The sequence below is a fragment of the Eptatretus burgeri genome, chromosome 24 (assembly GCF_056783735.1).
Source record: "Eptatretus burgeri isolate ZD-2024b chromosome 24, Ebu_testis_v1, whole genome shotgun sequence".
Taxonomy (NCBI): domain Eukaryota; kingdom Metazoa; phylum Chordata; class Myxini; order Myxiniformes; family Myxinidae; genus Eptatretus; species Eptatretus burgeri.
In genome coordinates this window covers 1,515,657-1,538,407 of record NC_140984.1, presented here as the reverse complement: position 1 = coordinate 1,538,407, position 22,751 = coordinate 1,515,657, and the positions used below count along the sequence as shown (strand labels likewise).

General features: G+C 47.3%; 1 long non-coding RNA gene across 1 annotated transcript; it reads right to left on the bottom strand.

Annotated features, from left to right (window-relative positions):
- Nucleotides 1–8,154: 8,154 nt before the first annotated feature.
- LOC147007868 (uncharacterized) lies at nt 8,155–10,681 on the bottom strand. Its single transcript, XR_015053869.1, has 2 exons — nt 8,518–10,681; nt 8,155–8,376 (listed from the first exon to the last, which is right to left on the bottom strand). It is a non-coding gene; the product is annotated as an uncharacterized LOC147007868 (long non-coding RNA).
- Nucleotides 10,682–22,751: the final 12,070 nt, after the last annotated feature.

Sequence of the window (22,751 nt, the reverse complement as noted above, 5' to 3'; positions counted from 1 at the left end):
GCTGCTCACAGCCACTCACCCAGGTTAGAGGAGCTCACAGCCACTCACTACATTGGAGCTGCTGATGTGGATGATTTGTCCTGTTTCATTGTTCATTTTTTAATTGTTCATTTTTTGTGACGAGGAAACGTTCACTCCCGACCGAAGCAGCAGGAAGGGTCATGTTATTATCCTCTCTGGGGGAAATGGATGACAGGAGATCTCGATTAGGGGCGGAGGAGCTCCTTGTGAGCCAACAAGGCCATCCAGATCTCGTGTCCATCTGTGTCTGTGGACGTCCTCCTGCAAGGTGGGTTACTTCTTATTAGGAGGGTTAGTGGCGGGATTTGTACTCTCTGGCCACCGGAAAACCCTTCATTCCACAAAACATTCCAAAAGGAAAAACCCACTCGGGTAAGAATTCCTCGTGTGCAGCTCACAGGATTTCGGGATTGGGGCAAAGCCTTGGGGACCCCACTACTCAGATAACAGGAGGGAAACCACGGGGTAACTTTCCCCTGGTCATATTGTGGTGCTGAGGGTGTCGTCCACCAGACGGCGGTCTCCTTGGATTAACCTGAGGTGGTCCCTTCGGGTGGGTGCCTGGAACGTCCTTTCCCGAAGAGAGGATGATCACCTGTCTCCGTTATCATCTGAGCTCAAGCGTTTGAACATCGGGATTGCAGCTCTCTCTGAGGGGTTCGGAGCCCGGGATTGCGAGCGAGATCATGGCGGGTGGTTCCACCTACTACTGGTGGTCTGGTCGCTCTGGTGGTTACCTTGCCCAAGGAGTTGCTGTAGCTGTGTCCAATAAGCTGATTCCATTGATAATCGAGGTAATGTTTATGATGATGATATGCTAAGGTGGTCATATTTGAGCCATAATTGAATAATCAATAGTCAATAGTTGTATATTAATCAGCTGTCAGGATTCAAACCTTGCTTTTAAAATGTTGCTTTAAATGTATCATGCTGTTTTCACTATGTCTTTGAGTAACCCTTTATGGCTCTGCAGCTGCACAGAGCAGCATGTCCTTGGGAAAACTGTGTATGCTGATATCCCACCACATTCCTGTTCTTAGAGTCATCACCAGAGTTTCGCCTTTGCTATCCCAGCAGGTGCCAGTGTAGGGGTGTCGGAGTCTGAGAAAGTTATTAGTTTGCAAGATGAACTGTTGGGTTGCGAATCTGAGGATTGACTGATTCAACTTCCCCTAGGAGGGCCCCTAGGGAGGGTGGAAAGAAGCCCACTGCCGCATTTATTTCTTTATTTCTTTATCCCTCAGCACACACTTATAGTCCACACCCAGTTCTGCTTTTGTGTGATTATATAAACAACTGTTTTGAAGTAAGAATCTCAATGTGGTCCGGGGGGCACCCTGACTGAAGGGCCTTTGGGCTGCATTCCGCATGCGTAGTGCCATCTTCTGAAATAAATCGTATCATTCGAGAACCCTCATTCGACTCTGTCCCATTACTCGGCCGGGTGAAGAGTCATAACAATTGGCAGACGAGGATGGGATTCGACTGATGCTGGCGGTGTGGACAGGCGGGACTCACACTTGGTGACACAGCGATCGCAACGTGGTTCCAGCTAAAGGTACGTGGAAATTGCACGTATAGGGCACCTAAGACAGGGAGCCCTAGTTAGGTGAAAACTGTACACTTGAGTGGGCAGTGCCCCGCTGGACGCAGCTCCAGGATCTGCTCGGATCAAGAACTGTAACGGTAAAAACATATGAGGGTGATTCGAATGCGGTTTCCCTGTTGAAGGAGGGGCACAAAGAAGGGCTCGCCCAGGCCGTATGTTGGGACCGGGAAGGGTAGAGGATAAAGGTATCCGTGTGAAATAAGGAGGGAACAGGTTGGAATCCTGTACCATAGAGAGGGAAGGTTAGAGGCCTTTAGTGGGTTTTGAGGCTGCAGAGGCGGCTGATTGAAAGGGATTTCGGTCCCGAGGGTAAAAGGAGAAACGATTTACAGCTATTGAGGCGGCTGATTGAAAGGGATTTCGGTCCCTGACGTAAAAGGAGAAACGATTTACAGCTGTTAGGCGGTTGGTAAGATAAGAACAAAAGATGGGGAATAACTCTGCAAAGAACAGAGAGTTACCCAAAGGAACAACATTTAAAGTTATCGGTGAAAAGTGGAAAACACTGGAGAGCGTTTGCAGCGTGGCTAACGGAGTCACAGAGTGAGAAGGACAAGGACGTAAGCGATTTTTGATTCAGAGGGAATCTTGAACCAACGGGGGAAAAAACACAAAGTTAATGAGCCAGGAGAAGAGGGCTGTTTGTCGAGTTACCTATTTGGATGTATTTGTGAATACAATGTGGTGGGGAAGGTTAGGAGTTTTGTGTTAGACGTAAGTTGAGTGTTCCAACCTGGAACTTGTATGTTTGGAACAACTTGTATGTTTGTATGGAGATATTGATTGGTCGTCATCGTTAATGTGAGAGACTTTGGATGAGGGTGAATTGCGCACACCAAATCCGGAGGAAGGACGATTATGACCGATTCTGCACGTGTTCTTGTAATTCAGTGATGGGAAAATGTCATTTTGAGAGAGAGAGAGAGAGAGAGAGAGAGAGAGAGAGAGAGAGAGAGAGAGAGAGAGAGAGAGAGAGAGTGTGTGTGTGTGTGTGTGTGTGTGTGTGTGTGTGTGTGTGTGTGTGTGTGTGTGTGTGTGTGTGTGTGTGAACTCGATGGGGAATTGAATAATTAAAACCACTTCAGCAGACAGTTTTGGGGATTATATGTGAGAATTCCCTCCAGTACCTCGTGCTGTGGGATGTTCGAAATGGACCAACGTTCGGGTTTTCTCATGGTCCGATAAACTCTGTATGCTGTTTTTGGCTTTGAACACTGTACGTGATACGTGATAAATGGATGGTCTCCACAGGAGCATCATTTTGATTTCAAATTCAAATTCAGTTCTGTTTCCACTTTTTGCATGTTTCGTCAGGCTGATCGACGTTACGGGTTCGTTTTAACGTCAGATTTCAATTCTGGTTTCATTGTTGGGGTCATTAAGCATGTTTCATCACTTGATTTTCGTAAATCTGGGGGAAAAAAACTTATTTCATGGGGTTTTGCGAGTCACGTGACGTGCCGTCGGTTTTAACAGGGCGCGACGAAAGCACGAAATCGTCCCCGTCGAAGGACAGCTTATCGTGAGGGTTTACGAGATGGAGTTAGCACTTGTTTACAAAGTTTGGGGAGGGGCGCCCTTCTTAGGATTCTGTAAAAATTCCGATTTAAAACGAACGTATTTAAGAGATGTCGTCAAGTATTTGTTACGTGAGATTTGATCTACGTAAAAACCAACAGCGCTGATAAGACGTATTGCTCATGTGAGTGCGTGATGACGTAATCACGCATGGGCCCAGCCGCGCTTTTGTCAAACTTGAAAGTGCAATTAACACCACTGCTGTGAACGTGCCTGCTTGTCGGAGCAATGTACGAGAATTTCTCGAGGCGGCTGGAAAGTTTTGAATATGGTGGACAAACTAGATTTTAAAGAGATAGCTTTGTGGTAAAATTAATTAATAAGGACATTGACGTTTCAAAGGATCGCTCGATTTTGTGTTTCGAGGCGAGTGCACGCGCTATCGGTACATAGAAGCGACAATACTTTGAAACAAGGCTGTGATATATGTTTGTTCCGGTTGTTGTTGTTGTTGTTGTTGTTGTTGTTGTTGTTGATTGGGCTTCGTGACCCGAAAAAGGGAAAAAAATAGCCGCGGGAGAGACCAGCGGGACCGAGGGGATTTAGGATAGATAGTAAAGGGGGGATTTAAATGCTTTGAACAAGGAACGGATTTTATTTAAAGTGGGTTTATCTTTTCAGCCGCGCCGTCTTGCGTAGCGAACGCCGGCTCTAAGAAGAGGATTCCCGCGTTGTTCTTATTATTATTATTATTATTATTATTATTATTATTCTGGTAAAGACAAAACCTTTAGGACGTGGCTCTTGGACACATTTTGTCCTTGTTTGCATGTCAAGACATCCAAGAACAAGGATGTTTGGTAGGCACCCTGCGCACTGATGAGGATAGCGCGGTGTTTTTGGGAAAAATTACGGGCGGAGCTCGTGCTGTTTGAACACGCAGCCATCGTGGGCCTTGACGAGGGAGCGTTTCGATTCTCTGCCTGTCGGGGTCGAGATGTTTGTCTGGAAGCGGACAGAAAAGCATGTCTGTTGTCTTTATATGAGCCTCTATCTGTCAAAGGATAAATTCATTGGATTTGGGAAGCATAAGCCGAGGATTAAATGGGATGTCGAGGAATGGTTGCTTAGCAACGACATCGATCTGGAAGGAATGGAATTGGCTTTGCACTGTACTCACTGTCTACTACGATGAAACAGAGGCAGGATTATGAATACGTGGCCAAAGCACATGAGAGATTACACCGTCAAACGCTACTCTGATGACAACCAACCGATGGATCGGGAAGGAAGGAGCGGCGGTGGAAGTGGGAAACAAGCCGCCAGAGAGCGCGAACTAATGAAGCACAGAGAAGGACTAACACCGCACATCTCAATGGCAGTTAGTAACAGGACATAGTGCAGGGGAGTTAGGAAGAATGGTGAGACAGATTGAGATGCGCCCCAGAACCACAAGATGGGGCAACGAACACCAGAACACTTTACTGGCCGTCAGACAAGGAGATGGATGGAAGGTATGCTTTGCCTGATCAAAATCTACAGTGAGTGTACAGCGTAAGGTCTCTGGCCTTCACATCCACTCACCACGCACCCAGAGCAACTTCCAGTTCTGCAAGCTCTTGTCATGGTTGGAGCCTCATACGGAGGTATCATTTTAAAAATAATCTTTCACACAAATACTTGTCCATTATGTTGCAGGATTGACCTGCAGTGTTCAGGGCCTGCAGTGGCATGTTGTAAACGCCCCTTGGTAACGGAGACAGTGACAGAACCTTTGACGACACAACTTGCAACTCGCTCTGGTACTGACACTACTCCTTTGTGGGGGGGGGACCTATCACGAGGGCAACACACTAACACACTCAAGCCGAAGAAAGCCGTATACACCTCCGTGGCCAAGGGGGACACGGAAATGAACCAGTACCAACCCCACAGCGACATAGGAGGGAAGCGGCTGGAGAAAAAATGGAAGCGGAGTGAATACTTGCAAAGGTTGGGGAAAACTTTACAAACAAGAACTAGATAAAGGAGTAAAGATGTTTTCAAAGGAACCTGGCAAGACTGCACCACTCATTTCCAGAGGGCTGACAAGCCATCCAGCCACAGCAGCTCATAGAACTGTCTTAGCGTCCAAGCCGAGGGAAACTTACGATTTGATAGAAGCGAAACGAGGAAATAAAATCGATTAGATGGTCTTATGCTATGACAAAACCTGTTGGGGGGCGACGTCAGAAAATGCAGAAAAGACAGAAGTGGCTTGGCAGAACAAAACGAAAGACAAAACCAGCGGGGGCACTTTGCACAAATAGGATTCATATGGGGTCAACACGCATCTCTAATTACCCAAGTTCCATGAGCCCCTAAAGAACCCTTTTGGAGTATAGTTGTGAAATCTTGTGAAAATACAGTAACCTCCCGGGAGAAGAACACATTTCACTTATAGGTGTTTTCACCTATAAGGCTTGAAGCTCTCACCCCGAGCGATCGAGTGGAACGCAAGGAGGGTTACGCAGGGTGGAGATCTATATTTCATGACTGGGGAGACTGGTGACTGTGCCTGGTCGGGGCAGCAATCCTAATCATCATGGGAATCATTTTTGGAGGATTTCTGATCAAACGTCTCATTTCCATTTGTCTAATAAAATGCTGTGAAGCCTCACCCCTCACCCAGGGCAACATAATAATTAACAGCGAACTCATGGAGGAAGACCCCGAGGACCTCTGTATGGGGCCACAACCAGACCCGAGCCCCCACCAGCTGAGGAGCCAACAAGGTGTTCTGGCGGAGGGGCGCCCTGGGGGAAGACTCTTCCAGGTATTACTGATTACTCAACGAACTTTCAGAGTGAAAAGGTAAGCCAAACATGGACTCACGCATCTCACTACACACGAAGATACAGGAAGTTGTAACAAGAAAGAAAGGAAATCTACAAGTAAAATGCTGATGGAGGTTTATGATAGATGTGGCAGTGTTTTGACTAGCATATGCATAATCGTGAAAAATGGACAATACCAGATAGTGAAGGCATGTATGGAAAATACTTGTATGACCCTTATATGTAAATATGCATCTCATGAGACTCTTTTGTCTTCTAGCGCAAGTTGAGAAAGGAGCTTACACCACGCCTTGAGCGCTCACAGTGCTGCTCACCCATTATTACATTTGCATATTGTAAATATTATTGTTGTAATTAGTGTCGAGTATAATTGTCTAAATGATAATGTTGCTGTTCATATTGTATAGACTTGTAGTGCCTTTAATATTGTGTGGACTTAACATCAAATTTGTATACGACAACTTAATGGGAGACTTGTGGCAGTGGGCAAGACAAAAGGCAACAGAAGCTAACCTGAACCACCGGCAGTTGGGGACTTCTCATTTGGGGAATGTTGATGGCTATCCACGGCATTCGCAAATCCCGTTTGGCAGGCACGGGGGCCTAGGGGTAGCTGCTACAGGAACCAAATAGGGATCCACTCGGTTGGTGAGTATCAGGTATGGCTGGGTATGGTCAAATATGACCAAGGAGGGAACTGTTATGATGATGATATGCTAGGTGGTCATATTTGAGCCATAATTGAATAATCAATAGTCAATAGTTGTATATTAATCAGCTGTCAGGATTCAAACCTTGCTTTAAAATGTTGCTTTAAATGTATCATGCTGTTTTCACTGTCTTTGATAACCCTTTATGGCTCTGCAGCTGCACAACAGCATGTCCTTGGGAAAACTGTGTATGCTGATATCCCACACATTCCTGTTCTTAGTCATCACCAGAGTTTCGCCTTTGCTATCAGCAGGTGCCAGTGTAGGGGTGTAGGAGTCTTAGAAAGTTATTAGTTTGCAAGATGAACTGTTGGGTTGCGAATCTGAGGATTGACTGATTCAACTTCCCTGAGGGCCCCTAGGGAGGGGGGAAAAAGCCCACTGCCGCATTTATTTCTTTATTTCTTTATCCCTTAGCACACACTTATAGTCCACACCCAGTTCTGCTTTTGTGTGATTATATAAACAACTGTTTTGAAGTAAGAATCTCAATGTGGTCAGGGGGGCACTGAAGGACCTTTGGGCTGCATTCCGCATGCGTAGTGCCATCTTCTGAAATAAATCGTATCATTCGAGAACCCTCATTCGACTCTGTCATTACTCGGCCGGGTGAAGAGTCATAACAGTGACCACCATCTTGATTATAAATATGGCATTTCGTCTATATTTGTTGTATTATAATATACTGCTTTCGAAACACAGGATATGATGTGTCTATATAATATTTGTTGTATTATAATATACTGCTCGAAACACAGGATATGATGTGTCTATATAATATTTGTTGTATTGTACTGCTCTAAACACAGGATATGATGTGTCTATATAATATTTGTTGTATTGTACTGCTCTAAACACAGGATATGATGTGTCTATATAATATTTGTTGTCTTATAATATACTGCTCTAAACACAGGATATGATGTGTCTATCTAATATTTGTTGTATTGTACTGCTCCAAACACAGGATATGATGTGTCTATATTATATTTGTTGTCTTATAATATACTGCTCTAAACACAGGATATGATGTGTCTATATAATTTTTGTTGTATTATACTGCTCCAAACACAGGATATGATGTGTCTATATAATATTTGTTGTATTGTACTGCTCTAAACACAGGATATGATGTGTCTATATAATATTTGTTGTATTATATTGCTCCTAAACACAGGATATCATGTGTCTATATAATATTTGTTGTATTATATTGCTCTAAACACAGGATATCATGTGTCTATATAATATTTGTTGTATTGTACTGCTCTAAACACAGGATATGATGTGTCTATATAATATTTGTTGTATTGTACTGCTCTAAACACAGGATATGATGTGTCTATATTATATTTGTTAATTTCTTATTCTTTGTTTCATGCCTTTGTTGTGAGAAAATTGGCATCTCAAGGCATACGGCACAAATTTAGCATCAGAAATAAGTGAAAACGTTGAGATATTTAACAATTACTCAATAAAAGTTCTTTATTTTCAGGTTGCAATGACATGGGATGTGAATGATGGAGATACAGTTCCTGCTCGTTAAACCAAGTGATGTAGCTGAAGTCCAGAGGCCGCCGATAGACTGGACCTTGTGCATTCTTTGTCGGAGGACAACATCCGAATCACTTTCACAGCCCTGGCGAGGATGAGGAAGAAGGACGAGGTCGTGTCGAAGGGACTGCAACAGGTTTTCAATCATTTCAAACAAACCTTGAACGTGTGCCCTGATGAACTGAATGATGGGTCGGTGACATGATAAAAATCATGGCAGAAAAACAAAGCACAGTGGCATAAGACTTGTAGAAACTTGTTTAGTGACCTTAAGTGAGAGTGGCAAATAAAACGTCGGCCCGCCTCGCACGGGCATGGCCCGTGACGTCATGACGGCCTGTCTCGCACCAGCACGCGACCACGTGACGTCATCGTCGGCCTGCATCTCACCGGAACGGCCCGTGACGTCATCGTCGGCCTGCCTCTCACCGGCACGACCCGTGACGTCATCGTCGGCCTGCCTGTCGACAAGAGCCTCGTTCCTGCAAATAAATAAAAAACTATAACCTCAAAAACCGACAAGTTAATTTAAATTATTAATTTTATTTCAACCAATTCCTTCAAAATGTAAATTGTACAAATCATGTATTTGCCAAAATAAACTAAAATAGATTTGTATTTGCCTTATCCATCAGATCATCATAAAAAAACAATCTTTGGGACTTAAAAACAAACACAAACTACAACACAAACCATTCTTGTGTGCTGAGTTTACAACATGTGATCCAAGTGTGTCATTTTTCAGTGAAACTCTACGGTTCGGTAGTAGTAAACGAAATGGTAAAATTTGGAGTAACTACCTCATTGGTAGCTCATGTACTACCTTCACCACCCTCAGGGAACATCGAAGGATGAAGATATCGTTCTTCCAGTGATTCAGAAACTCACTCAATAAGTTAATCTCGGTAAGAAAATGTGATCACTTGCCATTGTTGTAATTTGTAATCTCCAAATTAGTTTTGAACAAGTCCAAAAACAATCATCGGTGTTGTTATAAAAACTATAATACTGCTATTAATGGAGTAAAATGAACAGAACATGTGGAGAACACTTGATACACCGTGAGGTTCCCAATCCCACCGAAGCTGACCTCGTCTTCGCCACTCCAAAGAGCCTTATCTATCTCCAATCTGACCAACTGTTTTGTAAATCTTCACGCTCTTTTATCGTTGTCGCAGTTGTCAATGTCGATTTGTTGATACAGTATTTGTTTTAGATATTTTCCATTCTCTTCTTCGTTCTCCAGTTGGTTGTGATCTCCCTTTGTGGGTTTCAGGAGGTGGGAGGAAGTTCTCCCAGAACTCGAAATCTAAACTTCCTATTTGTTGAAGGATCGTGATTCATGAACCAAATTGTGAAACTTCGTTCACAGAGCCTCGTTCCCAAGGGCTCTTTTCAAAATCTTCACTGAACCTGTGACAGCATCCACTTGTCGCTCGTTTGGAGTTATATTCCCCGGAATGATTTTTAAACATTCAGTGAGGGGTTTTCTTTATCATTCCTGTAGTTCCGACGATCACCGGTACAATTTCAGTTTTCTTCAATTTCCAAGTCGTCTTGACCTCATTTTTAGATCCTGGTATTTGGTCATTTTCCTGATTTCTGTGTCATTTATTCCAAAGTCATTGGGAACTGAAACCTCGATCAGCAATGTGACTTTTCCTTTTCGTGTTTGAGCACCGTATCCCGGACGCAATGCTTTGTTTGCGACGTCCACGCTTGACGGGATCATCTTGTCGCACGTGAGCATTGTATGTTCGTTTTTAAGGATCGGCTCAGGTTTGTGTTTCCCTGATTGTTCTGCGACCCGGATGTTGAAATGTTTACAGATGTGCCAGTTGATTATTTTACAGATGCTGTCATGTCTTTCTGTGTACAGCTGTTCTGACATGAGGTTTTTCACCCCGAAAGGAGATGACTGGGACTTTCAGTTTCTACCTCACAAAACCTGCATTTGTCCGATTGACTCAATCCCACCATTTTCTTAACGGCATCAGTACAATGTCCTCGGTCATGAGCATTGATGATGACTTGTTCTCCATCCCATTCAATTTGGCCCCTTCTTCACCATTCCAATGAGCTTTCCTTGTCGATCCCTATCCTGTGGAGCTCTTTTTAAAATCTTCCTGCTCTTTTGTCATTCTCCCATTTGTCAGACTATCTCTGCTAACATATATATTGTTGCGAATTCATGCCCGCCGGCGTGCAGACGGCCACGTAACTCGGATTGCGGCACGTCGCCCACCGAACGGACAATTCAGTCGTGACCTTCTCGGAACAACGCCGGGAGCTAGTCACGAGTGGGGGTTTAACCCCACCACGACCGTGCCAATTGCCCACCCGCGCAGGATAGGGTTGCTCGCCAAATTCGATCTACCTAAGTACCTGCGCAGATGGTCGACTGGGCGATCGGACCACGCCACAGGCAAACTCCGGACACGAACCGCAAGCGGTCCGTTCCATGCTACAGTGATAACCGAGCGGTGTTATCGTCGGCCTCGACGGTTACGGTTAATTACTGGGCGTATTTAGCCCACTACGAACCCTTTACGTGAAGCAGGATGGAGGGTCAACAAAGAAAAGACGAAGGGAAACAGGAAAACAGTTCACACAAAGCACATTTATTTCCCGGCACACGGAAAGCACATATATACAGCCATACAGTCAAAATGCACATATAGCAACCAAAACAAAAGCAACAACGACCCAGAGTTACTACCGACTATGCGCACACACGGCAACACGTATACAGTTCTACTTTACAGACGGCGCCAGCACACATCCACACCAAAGCAAAGTAAAGAAGCCACCCTCATAGACAAGGGGACAGTCAGGCCTGTAGGCCAATTGTGCGCGTGACCTGGAGGAGCGGCCAGGTCCGCGAGACCGGGGGGGGATCCTACCCGCGTCCTCGTGACGTGTTGACAGGCGAGCCGCAGATGTTGCCGCGTGGCTCTGCCCCGACTCCGTGCTCCTTGGCGGGTTTCGTTGGCACGACATTTGGGGTGGGCTTGGAGGCAGGGGCCCCCTTTTTGCACTATCTCAGCGCAGGGGAAAGGGGAATTGTTGATGCCCTGGGGAGGGAGATGGATGGCTGGCTTGGGTCCCGCGACGAGCGATCCCACACCGCGACCTCGTCGCCGACCGCCGTCCTTCTCGAATCGGACCCGAGCTCCTTTGCCTCTTCCCGCAACTCTTCTCAGCCGACTCCAGCACCCAACTCTCTCGATGACACTCTCTTCCCCCGGATCTCTTCCACTCTCTAACCAAAACTGACTCACTCTGCCACGATTCGCCTTGCGCTCGCCGTTTTATAGGCTGGTAGGAGCAGCTGATATGCAAATATTCGGATCAGGATGACCTCGGGGGCGGAGCCACGCTCGCCCATTGGTCGGAGGAAACGGGGGCGTGAACCTCCCCTGACCCTAGAATTTGCATATATCGATTTCACACAGATGTGCCTGGAGGCGGGGCCAAGCCGCCGCGCGCTTGCTAATTGGAAGGAGGAGAAGTGGGCGTGTAGCGTTCTTGATCCGAATTTTCCCTGGGAAAGGCCGCTATTTGCGCTCGCGGCTCGGTGCGCTCGGCACCAATCGCCGAACGGGCCCGAGACAGCCCGTCGTTCAGTGTTCACAGGTGGTGCGGGAATGGCCGTAGAAGGAGAAAGGTGAAGGTGGTGGAGGGTTTTCGGTGGTGGTTGATGGTTATGGTGCCGTTGGGAATGGCGGTGATGCGATGTTTGCGGGAGCGTAGATGGTGGCGGTGGCGTGGTTGTTGTGTGATGGCGGTTGAGACGTGGTTGGTTCAAAATAAAGATAGAACAGAAAAAATCTCAAAGCATCGCAGCCTGGATGAATCACATAAATTCCCTCTATACAACGGATTTGGGGCTAACGACACATGTAGTTAGAGATATCTCACCTACGGGCCCTGAATGGTGGTTTGCGAATTATATATATATATATATATATATATATATATATATATATATATATATATATATATATATATATATATATATATATATATATATATATATATATATATATATCTTCTTCTTTCAGCTGCTCCCGTTCGGGGTCGCCACAGCGGATCATCCAAATGATCCGCATAGTGATTTGGCACATGTTTTACGCCGGATGCCCTTCCTGACGCAACCCTGGTCGCCTCTTACGACACAGGGATATGGTACACCTATTTTAATCGGGGTATACACCGGCCCAGTATACTGGTACTCATTTCGCCGACCTCGGAAGGATGACAGGCTGAGTCAACCTCATGGTGTATTAATTCAGTGGCTCAACAGGGCTTGAACTCAGGACCTTTTGGATCCCAAGCCGCGGCCCTAACCACTGCGCCAACACCAGGCTATATATATATATATATATATATATATATATATATATATATATATATATATATATATATATATATATATATATATATATATATATATATATATATATATATATATATATATATATATATATATATATATATATATATATATATATATATATATATATATATATATATATATTGTTGCGGATTCGCGCCCGCCGGCGTGCGGACGGCCACGTAACTCGAATCGCGGCACGTCGCCCACCGGACGGACAATCCAGTCGTGACCCTCTCGGACTAACGCCGGGAACTAGTCACTGGTGGACCTTTCGGTCTCACCGCGATCGTGCCAATCGGCCCCCGCGTGGGATAGGGTTGCTCGCCAAATTCGACCTCCCTAAGTACCCACACGGAGGGTAGACCGGGCGATCGCACCTCGCCGCAGGTCGACTTCGGACACGGGCCACTTTTAGCGACCCGTTCCGTACTATCGGGATAACCGAGCGGTGTTATTCGTCGGCCTCGACGGTTCGATTAATTATCGGGCGTTTTAGCCCACGACCAACCCTTTACGTGAAGCAAGATGGAGATTCAATGAAAGAAAAGACGAAGCGAAGCGGGAAAACAGTTCAACAATAAGCACATTTATTTCGCGATGAACGGAAAGCACACATATACAATTACACCAAAAGCAAATGTAATAGAAGAAGAAACACAATATTACACAAAAAGCAAATGCAACAATGCAGATATAACCGACTACCGGGCACACGGCAACACTTATACAATTTTACTTCACAGACGGCGCCGACAACACATATTCCCAAAGCAAAAGAAAAGAGAACCACCCTCAAGGATGAGGGGGGTAGGCGGGCCTGGGGCCGACACCGTGTCGGGCCTACCGTCTGATGATGAGACGCAGAGCGGCGGTGGCGCCTCAACTCCGCGGGCCTCGCGGACAGTGTCTGGTAGGGGGTGGGAAAGGGGGCCCCCTTTGTCGCACTATCTCAGCGCGGGGGGAAACAGGAGGGGGTTGCTGATGCTCGGGGGAAGGAGGATATCACCCTGTCTCGGGTCCCGCGGCGAGCGTCTCCTCCTCGACCTCGGTCGCGTTGCTGGCCTCTCCCTGTGCAGCTCCCGGCACCGACGCGAGCACCCCTCGTCCGCCTTCGCCGCCGTCACCTCTCCACAGCTCCGTCTACTCGCCCTCTCCGTCTCCTCTCTTGGCTCGTCCCAACTCTTCACTCTTGACTTCTCCCACCTCTTTCCAGCTCCACCGACGACTCTCTTGAACTCCGCACAACTGTCAACTTCCAACTGAACTTTACTGACGAACGCAGCCGTTTATATAAGCCCCGTGGCTTCGCTCTTTCATCTTTGACCCTCTGCCTCCGACCCTTCACCTCTCTAACTGGCTCCCCATTGGCCCGAGGAAAAGTGGGCGTGAATGCTTTTGATCCATGTATTTGCATATAGCGACCGCCCTCCAACGCCCTGGAGGCGGGGCCAAATCGCCCACGCCCTCCGATTGGACGGAACAAAAGTGGGCGTGAGTCATTTTGATCCGTTTTCTGCGGAAAGTCCGTGATGTTTTTGGATACGCTGCTCGGTGCGCGCCCTACACGAGTCCAGTATCGGTGCCCACAAGTGGCGCGAGAATGGTGGCGATGCGACGGTGGCGAGTTGTGACGGTAAAGGTCGTGGCGGTTGTGGTGAAGCGGCGTTGTGGTTGGTGGTTGTTGTTGTGAAGCGGCGTTGTGGTTGGTGGTTGTTGTGAAGCGGCGTTGTGGTTGGTGGTTGTTGTTGTGAAGGCTGTTGAGACGTGGTTGGTGGTGGTAGTAATGGCGGCTGGTCCAAAATAAAGATAGTAAAAGAAAAACGGCTATCCTGAAGAGTCTCAGCCCGAGTGAATGACATTTATTCCCTCTAGACAACGGGTTTGGGCCTAACTACACATATACTTACAGAGATATCTCACCTAAGGGACCTGAATGGTGGTTTGTGAATTTCGTCAACCACAACAATATATATATATACATATATATATATATATATATATATATATATATATATATATATATATATATATATATATATATATATATATATATATATATATATATATATATATATATATATATATATATATATATATATATATATATATATATTGTGACGTTCACGGGACTTGAACAGTCCCGCGAACGTTGAATGAGCCGAAACGATGGAGGCGGTTAATTTTTTATAATCCGAGGATGGCGGTTTTAATCGCTTCCAGCAAACGGGACGAGGAAGGTGGCACGAGTCGCTCTTCACTGAGTTAATAATGTTTATTTCTCCAACCAGAAATAATAAGACTCAGCAAGAGAAGGGATCCGGGGACGATTCGACGGAGGTGGTGTAGGTTCGGGCGTGGAGGAAACACAAACAATTCCAATGGATATACAAATCTCAAACCCTCTAAGGCGCCAGGTACACACACACACACACACACACACACACACACACACACACACACACACACACACACACACACACACACACACACACACACACACACACACATACACACACACACAAAACGTAGCTGGTCCTGGTGGTCAGGCTGGCCCGTGGTGTAGACGCAACAGTCCCTGGATTGGCGTCGGACGAGCTGGCGTTGCGCTCGTCAGGGGCAGGAGACACCGTGGTGCTGTCGACCTCCTGGTGTCGGCCCCAAGTCCGCTCACAGCCGCCAGGGAGCCAGTTCTGGCGCCAAGTTGCGAGCAGGAGAGGGAGGCAGGTCCGCCCGCCGTTCGACCCCATACTCCGAGCCAGCAGAACCCCAGAGCCAACCGAAGTGAGGCACGGGGCACAGCAAGGCCACGAGACACGATGAATCCAGGATCGAATCAGCGCAACAAAACAGCACGCTCCCAGCACAACAGCCTCCACCAAAACGGTTTTTCTTTATCGATCTTCTTCCTCCCACCCCTTTTCCCCGAACAGAACCTTTTTATCCTCGAGTCCTCGTCACTTCCAATCGAGCCGTTTTATTGGCCCTCTGCCGTCGCCTTCCGCCAATCGTGATCACGGGGCGGAGCCATCCGCAGCACTGTCCTGTGACGTCACGGCAAGCCTCCAGGGAATAATAAAAGGGGTTTACGCAGACACACTTACCCTAACCCGTCTCCCTGTCTAATTACGTTACAATTATCATTTCCCCCTGAAAGAAATGGACATTTACGAGACAACTTATCACCACTGAATTGCTACTTATTACATCGAGATCCTGGTACAACTTGAACAGTATGGCATACCTAATTAAACATCCTAATTACCCGTTGAATGCATACCCCCCTCAAACGTAACACTGCCCACTCCTCTGGTACCGCAGCTCCTGCAAGGTATATCACAGGCGCTACCGTACCAGCCTTAACACTTACTGACTCACACCTATTTAACCTAACGAAATAAAGTAGGAGGGGCAATGGGCAGCGAGCCGCAGCTAACTTACCTATCCTGCTTAATGTACTACCCCCTTATGGCCTTATCCTCGCCTAAACAATCATTCATTTTTTTAATTTTTTTTATTTTATCACATGAGAGCACTGAGCGAAGTTGCACTCCATCCTCTGGATCATCGCTCTTGTCCAACACTCTTCCAGTGATCTGGGGAGGGGAAACAAAAGGTTCCACAAAAACACAACACTTATACTTTACATTCCTACTCTAAGCCTTAACGACACGATTCACGGAATATTTACACTTGACCGCGTCCCCCAGTGGATGCTAATAGACCCAGCGTTACCTGGGGAGCCAATTTTCAAATTTGCTTGACCCCAAAATTATGCGGACATCATGCCCTTGCTGCACATGTCAAGTTGTGCGGGATCGAGTGGGACTCACACATCTTCACAACACTCACACCATGGTCATCATCACATTTCTAGGTCATGGTCCCCATTTTAATGATGCAGGCTGAATCCCGTCATGGCCGTGGGGTGGGTTCCCACAAGATGATGGGGGCATCTCAGGTGCAACGATGCCCACAGGTAAGCTTTAGTCCAACCCAGACGTTTCTCCGCCCCGCTCCCTTTGATTCCCACCCCCCTGGTAGGCATCAGCTCGAATCCCGTACAACACACTGGAAGGGGTCTCGCTGGCTCCTCTGGCCTTCCTGGGTCGCCAAGGTCCTACCCGCCTTGGTCGCCCCACCAGACCCTCTCCCAGTTGCCTCCAGACACTGTCACCGTTAGCCACCAGGGGTGAATCTCCTTTAAGGGGGTCGCAATTCCCGCTCACCGTGAGCTTCAGCAATCCCTGTGGACAAGCACATCATCCCCACCCACAAAACCCACATGACTCCCCCACCCCATCGGCCTTACATGTGACACCTGCATTTCAAACACTTCACCGACCATGACCTTCCCTGTTACCACACCATGTCCAATAAAAAATCAATGTGTGCACCATACATTTCACTTCTTAACTTGAAACAACTAACACAGAACTTCTCACCCGATCCACGCACCAGCCATTGGACAGCCACTCGTTCCCGCTTTGTTACCAATTACCCACTGTCCCGATTGTCACTCTAAAACCCAGGAGAACTTCCAAACCCTCACCTTCAGCACATGGGGCAGGAGGCTGCCCGGGCCCAAGCTCCCGCACAGAAGCGGCCAATCTTCCCCTCACACGCTCTATCCAATCCGGAATATCCCGACCCATGTAAGAGCTCAATCGGTCACAATGGACGATCTGTGGGAGTGCGTGGCGGCCCATCTGGATTTTAAAAACTACATCGGTTACCTGTCGGAGTATCACACCGGGGCCCTTCCAGGGGGGGGTGAGTTTCGGGCACACACCTTTCCTCCTCTGTGGCCGGAAGAGCCAAATGAGGTCTCCAGGGAGGAATCGGGGGGCGTGTCCGAGAGTCATACCTCAATTTAGCACGCGAGGAAGCCAAACCTATTCGCTCCCTCGCAAAGTCATGAGCTTTCTCTATGCTCTTACGCATTTTGGAAGCATAACCCTCCGCCGAGGTCCATGTTGGGGTTTCAGGTGTCACGCCCAGCCACAAATCAACAGGGACCCGCATCTCCCGACCAAACATCAGCAAGGCAGGGGTGCAGCGCGTGGCCTCATGCTGCGCAGTCCTGTATGCCATCAGGACAAAGGGGAGATGTTCGTCCCAGTCCTGCTGATTCTGGGAGGTAAAGAGAGCTAACTGGGTGAGCAGAGTTTTATTAAACCTCTCCACCATCCCATCCGACTGTGGCCTTAGAGGAGTGGTCCGAGTCTTGTGAATTTGGAGGAGCTCGCACACTGAACGTAGGAGTTCGGACTCGAAGTTCCGGCCCTGATCTGTGTGCAGCTCCCTCGGAGTTCCAAAACGGGTGAAGAACCCCTCCACTAGTGCTTGGGCAACCAGCCGTGCTTCCTGATTGGGCAATGCATAGGCCTCCGGCCATCTGGTAAAGTAGTCCATTGCCACCAGAATATACTTGTTACCTCGGTGGGTGGTGGGTAGGGGCCCGACCACATCAACCGCTACCCTCTCAAGTGGTGCTCCTACATTATAAATTTGGAGGGGGGCCTTACGTGCGCATGGTGGTGTTTTCTTCCCCCGGCAGAGGTCGCACCAACGTACCCATTTTGGATGTCGCTGCCCGAGTTCACCCAATAGAATCTCTGCCTCAATTTCGCTAGTGTTTTGGTTACACCTAAGTGTCCCATCGTTCGTGTTCCATGTACAAGCCCCATCACCTGTTATCTCAATTTCTAAGGTACCACCAACAACCAGGAAGCATTTCCACTCGTTGGTAATTCCCACTCCCGGTACAAAATGCCATCCTTCAGCTGGAGCATCTGCCATTGTGCCCAATACGCCTTCACCTGCGCTCCAAGAGAAGCAATTTCTTCCCACGCAGGCCGTTTTCCACCCTCTAGCCAATTACAGAGGTGGCCCAAAACAGGGTCCTCCTTCTGTTCCTTTTTCCAATCGACACTACCAAATTCAGGAGGTGGTTGTGGCAGAGTCCGACGGGTTACTCGGGCGGCACATAGGCATGCATCAATTTGTTCCTGCCCAATCAAATCCCTATTCTCTTGACGTTCACAAAATTTTCATTGGTGCTGCCAACAAGGTCGCCGAGAGAGAGCATCTGCGTTGGCATGTGTTTTGCCGGGCCGATGTTGCACAACAAAATTGTACTGCTGCAGTTTCTCAAGCCACCTTGCAATTTGGCCCTCCGGCTCCTTGAACCGAAGAAGCCATTGCAAGGAGGCATGATCAACCCGGATCACAAACTCCCTCCCGTCCAGGTCAGGATGAAAGTGTCCAATTGCAGACAGCAAGGCCAATAATTCTTTGCGAGTGACGCAATAATTTCGCTCGGGCTTTGACAGAGCCCTACTATAATAGGCAATCACTCGTTCGACACCTTGTTGGACTTGAGACAGGACCGCCCCCAATCCTCCCTGACTAGCATCCGTGTCAAGGATGAACTGGCCAGTCTCGGCCGGATACGCCAAAACTGGGGCTTCTATCAGACGTTGTTTCAGGTGATTGAATGCTTTGGTGCAGTTTTCTGACCACACAAATTTAGCTCCCTTCTCTGTCAATTGGTGCAATGGTCTTGCTATACTTGCAAAATTTTCCACAAATTTCCTATAGTAAGAACAGAGGCCCAAAAATCCTCTGACCTCTCTTAGATTTCTGGGGTGGGCCACTCTTTTACTGCCACTGCCTTCATTGGGTCTGTGGCCACACCGCTCTCATTCACCACGTGACCCAGATAAACGACCTCTTTCCTAAAAAATTCGCATTTCCCAGGGTTCAGTTTTAACCCGGCCCCCCTCAATCGCCTGAAAACCTCCACCAAATTTTTGGCAGCCTGCTCAAATGTGGGAGCGTGGACAAGAACGTCGTCTAAATAGATCAGGCATGTTTGCCATGGCAGCCCAATCAAAACGCGTTCCATCAGACGTTCAAATGTGGCGGGGGCATTGCACAATCCGAAAGGCATGACGACAAACTGCCAGAGGCCCTTCCCTGTGGTAAATGCTGTTTTCTCTCTCCCTTGTTGGTCCATTTCCACCTGCCAGTAGCCACTCTACTGCCAGGCGGTCGGCGATGAGCTCGCAGTGGAATCGCTCGTCGCGGGACCCAAGCAAGCCAGCTATCCTCTTTCCCCAGAGCATCAACAATTCCCCCCTTTTTTCCCCCCGCGCTGAGATAGTGCGAAAAGGGGGCCCCGTTCCCACCCCACTCCAAGCAGTGCCAACGAAACCCGCAAAGGAGCGCGGAGTCGGGGCGCCGCCGCGCCACCACATTGGCGGCTCATCACAAAGACACGGGTAGGATCCACCCGGTCTCGCGGACCTGACCGCTCTTTCAGGTCCCGCGCAAATATTGGCCCACAGGCCCCATCTGCCCCCTTGCCTTTGAGGGTGGCCCTTTTCTTTTACTTTTGAGTAAATGTGTTGTTGGCGCCGTCTGTAAAGTAAAACTGTGTTGCCGTGTGCACGCGTAGTCGGTTGTAGATCTGCATTGTTGTGTTTCTTTTGTTGCAATTGCTTTAGGTGCATAATTGTTGTAATTGTATATGTGTGCTCTCCGTGTGCCGCGGAATAAATGTGCATTATGTTGAACTGTTTTCCCGTTTCGCTTCGTCTTTTCTTTAATTGAATCTCCATCTTGCTTCACGTAAAGGGTTGGTAGTGGGCTTAATACGCCCGATAATTAATTAATCGGAACCGTCGATTATCCCGATAGTACGGTTATCGCCGATAGTACGGAACGGGTCGATAGTACGGTTATCGCCGATAGCACCGCTCGGTTATCCCGATAGTACGGAACGGGTCGCTTAAGTGGCCCGTGTCCGGAGTCGACCTGCGGCGAAGTGCGATCGCCCGGTCTACCCTCCGCGTGGGTACTTCGGTAGGTTGAGTTTGGCGAACAACCCTATTCAACACGGGGGGCCGATTGGCACGATCGTGGTGAGGCCGAAAGGCCCACCCGTGACTAGCTCCCCGCGTTAGTCCGAGAGGGTCACGACAGAATTGTCCGTCCGGTGGGCGACGTGCCACGATTCGAGTTACGTGGCCGTTCGCACGCCGGCAGGCGCGAATTCGCAACAATATTAATCGGACAAGTGTTTCCCAAGTTATGGCCATTTATTTACCAAACCAATGGAAAGACACGTTGTTGCGTGGGCGTGGCCGATGGGGAAGGGAAGCACAGCCACGTTCCCCATTACGGGTTACAACGTACGGGCTTCCGGAGAGTGATGACTTCGTGTATTCTAATAATTTCTCGATTTCTTATGCGCATTTATCAATAAACACAATGGCCCAAGTTATGATCGTTTTCATATTAGACGGTGTATAAATTTCGGTAACATCAGAGTGCTGGAATGCTCCGAACCAGGAAATAAATTTTTTTTCTCTCTATTCTCTTCTCTTTTTGTTTTTCCTTGCCACGACATTGCGAAAAGGTAAAATACGTTGGCGCTAATTGAATAATTGGGTATTAAAACTAAATTGCGAATAATCGTAACTGCGAATAATATCGAACTTCCGCGCCACGCACGTACGGGCACATAAGAGCGAAGAAACGGCCTGTGTGGTTTATTTATTATTATTATTATTTTTTTTTACGGGCACGTACGAGTATATATAAATTGACGATTTTACGTGACGCTAGACTTTGACCTTTGATCAAACTATTTATTTTTCTTCTCCATATTCTAATAGTCTAATCATAAAGCTTTGTTGAAAATTTGATGACAAAAGCTCAAATGGTAAAAAAAAGAATAGGACCAATGGACCTGTAGCTTATCTGGGCCCTGGCCTGATGTTGTAACCAAACTTTGGTCGCAATCTGACCAGTGGGTCTGGAGAGGAGGATTTTTGAAGGAATTCACACAATTTTCCAATAAATTTAACTAAGTGCTACTTATTGACACTCTTCCGGTCATGTGATCGGCATGACCTCTGCAATTTAACATCACGACCCTGTCCTATTGTTGTGACCCAAATTTGGTAGGATTCTGACTGGTGCGTCTGCAGAAGAAAATTTATTGAAGGGATTTAGGCGATTATTCCAAAAAATTGACGAAGTCGGCCATTTTAACATACTTCCGGTCACGTGATCGGAACAACTGGCAATTTAACATCTCTCTACCGTGGCCTAATGTTGTAACCCAAGCTTGGTAGCATTATGACTGGTAGATGAGGAGAAGATTTTGGCAGGAATTTACGCGACCGCCATTTTGACACACTTCTGGTAATGTGATCGGCATGACCTCTGCAATTTAACATTACGACCCTGTCCTATTGTTGCGACCCAAATTTGGTAGGATTCTGACTGGTGCATCTGCAGAAGAAAAAAATTTGAAGGAATTTACACGATTTTTCCAAAAAATTGACGAAGTTGGCCATTTTAACATACTTCCGGTCGGGTGATCAAAACAACTGGCAAGTTAACATCTCTCTACCGTGGTCTGATGTTGTAACCCAAGTTTGGTTGCATTCTGACTGGTAGATCAGGAGAAGAAGATTTTGGCAGGAATTTATGCGACAACCATTTTGACACACTTCCGGTCATGTAATCGGCATGACCTCCGCAATTTAACAGTAGGACCCTGTCCTAATGTTGGAACCCAAATTTGGTCGGATTCTCACTGCTGGTTCTGGAGAAGATGTGTGAAGGAATTTACGTGATTTTCCCAAAGATTGAATAAGTCAGCCATTTTGACACACTTCTGGTCACGTGATTGGCGTGACCGCCACAATTTAATACCCCTACCCTGGCCTAATGTTGTTAGCAAAATTTGTTTTCTTTGTGACGGCTGCGTCTTAAGTCATGTGACTGTAACGAGATTTGCAATTCGTGTTATCAGTCAGGAGAGGAACGTTGCTGTCAAAAGTCAGGAGACAAAACACAGAAAGAGGAGAGGGTACAAGACCAAAAAAGAGACGGCAGAAGACAGATTGACCACCGACCTGTCTGTGATGGTGGAGTGATGGACCCACAGACTCAGTTTCAATGTGGGAACAACGATCTTGAAGGCCTTGGTATCCATGGTGTCAAGCTGAGCAAGATGTGAGGCAGGGGGGCCAGCCCAGAGGGTAGAGCAGTGTTCCATCAAGCTGCGGATGAAGGCCTTGTAGGTG